Source organism: Lactuca virosa, chromosome 8 (assembly GCF_052849685.1).
Source record: "Lactuca virosa cultivar CGN04683 chromosome 8, Lactuca_virosa_CGN04683_v6, whole genome shotgun sequence".
Classification (NCBI taxonomy): Eukaryota; Viridiplantae; Streptophyta; class Magnoliopsida; order Asterales; family Asteraceae; genus Lactuca; species Lactuca virosa.
In genome coordinates, this window is record NC_136433.1 from 235491076 (window position 1) to 235498606 (window position 7531).

The window sequence follows — 7531 nt, forward strand, 5'->3', positions numbered from 1 at the left end:
ATCTCCCACACTATCTGAACGATAGTTAATGCTACGGCTCCCCCGTAGTCGTACAACACTTTCCACACTGTCATGATCACTGAACATAGCCCTATCGCTCATATATCAATCTGAACACATCTCAACGATGAGCGCCCACGCGGTCTATCCTCCCAACTGAACTCAAATACTGACTGGAACTCTACTTGGTTCCCTCCCCCAAAGCCTGTTATATGACGTCTGAAAAACACGATCCAAATGATGGGGAGTTTCCCGAACTCCCATCCCACGATATCCTATATTCAGTCAGCCCCTAAGGCCGCCTGTCCTTTTTCCAATAGGGATGTGAAACGCATCCTAGTTTCACACTTGCTTCTGTCCTGGATACCTGGACGGTTCTCCCCCACTTAGATCCAACTAAGTCCGCTCGGCACTCGAAAACTGAAGGATTCCAAATCCTCATTACGTTCCAATGTTCACCTTGCTGACGACCGGTGCTCACCAAAGCTTGAACACCATGATTAACCCTTCCAAATCAACACGATTCCCGAAATCCAACTAACACATCTTGTGTCCCAACAATGCCAATGACTCTTCAGATCTCGGAGTCCAAAGGTCGGATGCTCCCATAGTACTTCAGCGACAGCTTCTCTCTCTCTCCCTCGGCAACTCCGAGAGGCTTTCCTAACATAATTGCTAAGGTTACTGAATCCTAGTCATAAATCCCTCGTTCAAGCCCTTGAACCAACCCCGAAAATGGCTGGAGCAGGCACACTCACTGCTCCTCCCTGATCGTCAGACAGTCGACCCCCTTGTCGTACACCTGAACACATCAAAAATGCAATGGGCTTGCTCCCTATGGCCAATCCCTGATGACGTGGCCAAACCTGCTACACCTGTAGCAACCCAGATCACTGAACAGATTCCGACAACGACCCGGAGCAATCACGGTACACGCGGAATCCACTCTGCGAGATACATCCGTCTGAAGATCTCTCAAAGATTCCTCGACATGCTGAATGGCATCTGACAACCCTTGGTAACCCAGACAATAGCAGAAAACTGACCCGATATCCACTGGAAGTGGCCGAAGATGGCATATCCGCAGACACCTAAAGGAATCCTGACCACCTCCTCCTTTGATACCTCGACCATCCGGAGAACATGATGTAACACCTCGTTCTGATCCCAATGACAATCCAAACCCTTGGGTCTCCACCCGAGACCCTCGAATAAATTCACCTGACCTGAACCTCTCTCATTGAGGTATTCCTAATCAATCTTTCTTCCTCGGCTCTGAGATCCATATCATTCAGGGTCTCGCACCCTGACACACTCACCAGCTCAAACGCCCACGGCTGAACTACAGTAGCTGGAGCAACCTCTGCTCTAAACCGACTATAAACTATTCCCAAGTCATAGTCTCCAATCCCGAAAGCGCACTAGATCGCACAATCAATCCTTGCCGCCTGATACCAGAAATCCAAGGCGAACTCAAAATCCTGGCAGTCCTTCCGCTAACTGGCCCACCACCGGAGCCGGGACCAAACCCTGGTCCTTCCCCTTGCGTGCTCATCCGCATTCTGCATAGCAGCTATCCCCACGGTCCAATCATAACCAAGAATTCTCCTTCCCAGGCTTCTTAGACTCTCCAAGACTTTCCCCGATTCGAGTATGGATCCTGTGCTTTCATTTGTACGGGCCCAATACTACCTTCCACACCTATCCAAACTTTCCTCCAGAATTATCCTGAATCCTCTAAGTTACCTACCCCCATGGTGTACCAAATGTCTGCTAAAAAGTAGCACACTATCCACCGAAGCACCTCCTAGGCTCCTCCTAGGTTCCCAACCCACCCAGTCCTCAGCTGCTGAAAGATTACCAGTAATGTCAACTAGCTACCTTATGAATATAGCCACATGTAGCAGAGATCAAATAATCCTTCAAGTTAAAGACTTAATCCTAGAACGGTTAGACTCAAACAAGAGTTGCCCAATAGGGCCAAATCCATTAATCTAATATTATCCAGCCTGTGCCACATGTGACCTAGCATATTCACTTAGTAGCTAGCTCACATTTCTAGAAATCCCACAAAGCACAAAGCAAGCAGCATTCGGACAACGGAAAACTAACCGACATATTCCACTCAAACAATTCTATATATTCTTCCAATTTTCAATCAGGTAACTCATGTCACTAGTCTTATCCTGGGCTTACCCTAGGGTAATCTCCGACCCACAAACTATCATAGAACATTCGGACCATATACCACAACCCATGCTGTCCACATCCACCCTCGCGGTTGGCTGCCTTATGCATGCAAATTATACACAGAAGAGGATCTAATAGAATGTCGAATAATAGACTCTACCTTAAGACCACAGGAAATAAGGTCAAATCAGCTATTCTAAGGCTATAAGATCCTAACCGTATACAATTTTCAAAACATACACATTGCAATTACAAACACCAATTATCATTCTCATTCTAGCATGACATCCAATATCCTCATGGCTACAAGCACCACATATCAGGCCAACCTATTGCTGACTACTCAACACTAGCATGCGAGTCTACCAACTCATACAACATATAAAGGCATATCTCCTAGCCCTAACTAGCATGCGTTACACATATTCGTAATCAAATCATAATAGATAACAAATGTGGGTATTCTGGGGAAACTTACTTGAGCTCAGTTGATTGCATGGACCACACCCTTTCTTGTCTTAGAAACCCTTTTCCTTGAAAACATTTTCTTTTGAAAAATTTTGAAAACTCTGCAGATCCTCAGTTTGAGTTCAAACACACCCGAAGGTATCTCCGAATCCCTCAAGCCAAGGCTCTGATACCAACTTGTAATGACCCAAAAATCATGGGTAAAAATTTCATTATTAATATAGCTAAAACATCAATACCATTTAGCTTAACATTCCAAATCATAGTTAAGTGAATCATTTATCAGAGTTTATCCCAAAATCAATCATTGTGGAAACCATAGGTGTGTGCACTGCAATCAATCTGAGCCCTTCCTTTCCAAAACGATGATACCTGAAACCATAAACAAACCTGTAAGAACAAAGCTTAGTGAGTTTTCCCAGATCATACCACATACACAATCCACATAACACATATCTTGATAGCTATAGAAACTACCTATAACACATAAGCCATGCATACATAAACCTAAGAATGCCATGGGCTACCCCACATGGTCTTACATCCAATGTGTCATGGGCTACCCCACATGGTCTTCACCTAGGAATGTCATGGGCTACCCCACATGGTCTTACATCCAATTGCCATGGGCTCTCCCCCCCCCCCCCCCCTCGGGGTCTTCCATGCAATAACATACATAATCACATAACATATCATATATCACAGAAATATCTACACATAATACAAACATAAACCTGTAAGGATGCCGTGGGCTCCCCCCAGGGTCTTATACCACAGTGTCATGGGCTACCCCATATGGTCTTTACCTAGAATTCCATGGGCTACCCCACATGGTTTTACATCCAATTGCCATGGGCTCCCCACGGGGTCTTCCATGCAAGTATCACAAAGACAACCAGCATATCACATAGCATATAATCACTAGCATACCATTTAGCATAAGCTATCTATCATACCACATATCCCTACTACAGCTAGTGTACCACATAACATAACATGGGCCAGCCTTGGTGCCTTAGACCCATTGGTATGGTGAGAAGACTCACCTCGCACTGCAGAAGCTTCCCGCATGAATTCCTTAGTTGCTGCCCCGCCTGCTTCCCGAGCTGTCACTACCAATCAATATACCCAATTAGCAATTGGGTCCCACACGAAAATCCTTAATCCATGCATAGGGTAAAATGACCATTCTACCCCTGGACCAGTACGATCCAAAATTAGGCCCAAACCCAAAACAAAAGCCCAACACTAGGTAGGCTTTCCAAGCCCACTAGTGGCCCACTAATGGCCCAATTTGCCAAATTGGCCCAACCCCTCTAATGGGCCTTACCTTAAGCCCAAACATATTCCTGGCCCACAACATCTGACTTCTGATGGTCCACTAAGGCCCAAAGGCCCAAAGTCCACTGTCTGGCCCAACCCAAGGCCCAAAACACTCCAAGCCCAATACTGATGAGTACGCGGGGCGTACTCCCTTGTACACTAAGCGTACTAGCCAAATGGTGTGTACGCTGGGTGTACCTGCATGTACGCTCAGCGTACTCCCCTGTTAAGTCATTTTCCCATTAAGTGCTTAATACTCAGATCCAGAAGCTACAATCACAGATCCAAGTCCTCTTCAATGTCTAAAACCATAAAGTTGCTTACTTGATGGCTTTGCATGACCCACATAAGCTTAAACTCCAAAAATGATAAACTACTTCCATGGAAATGGTCTTAACTCATGCATGAACCCATAAATACCTCCAAGATGGCAACTTTCTGCCTTAGGGACTCACCTAACACTGAGAGTGGCAACTCAAAGCCTAAGAATCGGATTTCAACCATAAAGTTCCATCCTTGGGACCAAAATGAACTAAAACTCACAATGGTAGATCTAAGAGATGAAAGATCAAGATCAGAGATTTATACCTTCATCAAGCTGAGAATGAGTCCCAAATGCTAGATCCACAAGCTCCTCCTTGATTCCCATTTTTGCAACAAGTTCCAACTTCTTGAAATGCACCACAAACCACCCAAAATGCACCTACAAAGCTCACAACACTCTTGGATGAAGCTACCACTCGAAATTATGGTTTAAGGCTCTGAGAATGAAAGGGAGGCGCACCCCCTCGGACTTAAGGTGCTTTAAATAGTGAGCCAACCCTGAAAATTAGGGTTTAGGGACTTTGAGCATACGTTGGACGTACTTCTCGTACGCTGGGCGTACGCCTCACCGCACCCGCGACCATAGATCCTTATATGTTGGGCGTAACCCAACTTACGCTAGGCATACCCGGCTAAACACACGCATGCATTCCTTGCATGCATGGGTTGCCTTGTCACAAAACTCCATTAGGGGCTAAAAATGACAATAACTTCAAAATGCCATAACTCCTTCATCCTAAGTCTATTTCCGACGAACTTGATATCCATGAAAAGGTGGGGGGAAGCCCTACGCTCCTAGCGACACTACCAAGCCTAAAACCTTCTGGATAAATCCGAGACCCCATAAAAGACTGAATCGCTTATACCAAGGGCCTCCGAACCCGCAACCGAAGTACTTTTCAAAACCGGGTGTTACATAAACCTATTAAAGGTTTAAGTTAAGGACTCGCCTTGTTGAGCAAAAAATGCTCCTCTTTGATTGAGGTTGTTGATGGTTGTGGCGTGAACTTCCACAGTGCCTTCATAAGCCACTGTTAGCATTTTCATCATTTCTTGGGCTGAGTTACAATTCTACACAAGATGATACACATGATAGGGAAAAGAGTTTTCTATCACTACTCTAGCTTTTACATCAAGATTAATCAGTCTCTTGTCATCGTCATCATAGCTAGTCTCTGGTTTTTAATTTAAGGGACCAACGAGAGAATTGTTGGCCATATGTTGATACATAGGATTGTGAGGAACTTTTTCAACAATTTTATGCATCTCATAATCCATGGTAATAACAACCGTGGCCTTAGTTTTCCACATCGCGAAGTTGTGCTCATCGAAAGGAGGAATTTTGTTGAGACCAAAGGATTTGTGATTATTCGAAGTTGACATGATTACTTGAGTGTATCAAAAACCCTCTTTGATACCAATTGAAGGTTTGTATCAATCGAATACACTTCAAGTATAAAGAACAAAAGCAACCTAATATAAACAAATAAAGAACAGAAAGTAAAGAACACACATAATTCACCAAATTGTCTTTCACCAAAAAAGGATTGTTTTCACCAAGAAAATGAGGTTTTCATAAAGACGGTTACCAAGACATATACATTAGGGTTTCACCTTAATGTTGAATATATACAAATCTATACAAGTATATCCCTTGATTGAAAGGATTTTATCTAATCTATACTAAAAACCGATCTTCATAACAAATATATCAGATCTGCTATCTGTTATATACTTATTTGTATCATTACTTAATGTACAAAAGATTACATAGAATAACTATCTTCAACTTAATGTTGATAGACTTGATACGCTGACGTTGATGGTGATGTAGATGTTGACACTGACAGATAACGTGTAGAGTGTTTGACTCATCAGATTATAAGGTGTGATCTTACAAAGTAAAATTGCAACAAACACTAGAATGAATCTAATGAAGCACACCCATTAAAAACAATTAACCCTCAGCCTAAGAACCATCAAGGATGTAGTTGGATTTATGCATAAAAGATGATAATATTCTTTATGAAAGACTATTATGCCCTTGGATAAAAAAAATAACCACAATGACCAAAATTTTAAGAACAATAAAAAGTTGACACTTTATGTCTAATGTAAGTAGGATGATATTTGAGTAACATAAATACATCAACAGTATGAAACATAAAAAAGTAATTAAGAAATGGATTTACGCATAAAAGGTGATAATATTCTTGATGAAAGACTATTCTGCCCCTGTCAAATTGCATTTATAATATTATTCTTTCTAATTTGTTTTTTTTTCCTTTTGGTTAATTTATAGTGGGGATATTGAGAAAATGGTGCATAACACATAGACACACAACATATGAAGAATTACAAGCAGCCATGACAAATGCAAAAAAATCAAAGGTAATTTCATAATTCCAATATCATATTTATCATTCAAGATCATATGATTTAAAGGAATTGTACTTGACAGCGATGTTTAATAGCAAAACTATATTAAAAAGTTCAGTTAGTTTAAAGTTACAAAAAGTATGTTGTTATATATGAGAAAACAAATAAAGTACATATTGCAGTTAGATTTGATTGAATATCAAATAACCCTCCTCCTAACAACGATTAAGAACACAGTTGGATTTATGCTAAAGGCTTCTTGACTTTTCTTCGTCATATGAAAAAATTATATACTTTTGAGATGGGACAGATGCAGCTGATATACATACATACAAACAGAATAACATATTTACGTATAGACTCGCATACACACACATAATAATATATCAACTTTACCTCAATAAATAAACAAACAAACATGATAATAACTAAAATACTTGATCCTTTTAGTTTTAAACACGTGTTTTGATGAAAAAAGTTCAAAAAAAGATTACAAGTATGTTCTAAAACATAAAAGTGGCAAGACAAAGTCAAAAGTCTGAACTCCAAATCAGAGATCAACTGAATCCTCAATCTAAATTTAGAACTCATGATTATCAATTTCTCTTACAATCAATGATCAAATCAAAGTCAGAAACTCATACTCATAGTCTCGTACAGCCAAATACACATTGAGAAATTTAGAATTCTCATACAACTGACAATTAAAATACAGAGTCAGATAGGGTTTATAAAATTAGAATACAATAATTTTTTTGAACGGCAAAATATATTAAAAATGGATCATAGAAAGAAGCTATAAGATCCATGGATCAATTACATACTACAACATTGCAAGATAAATTAA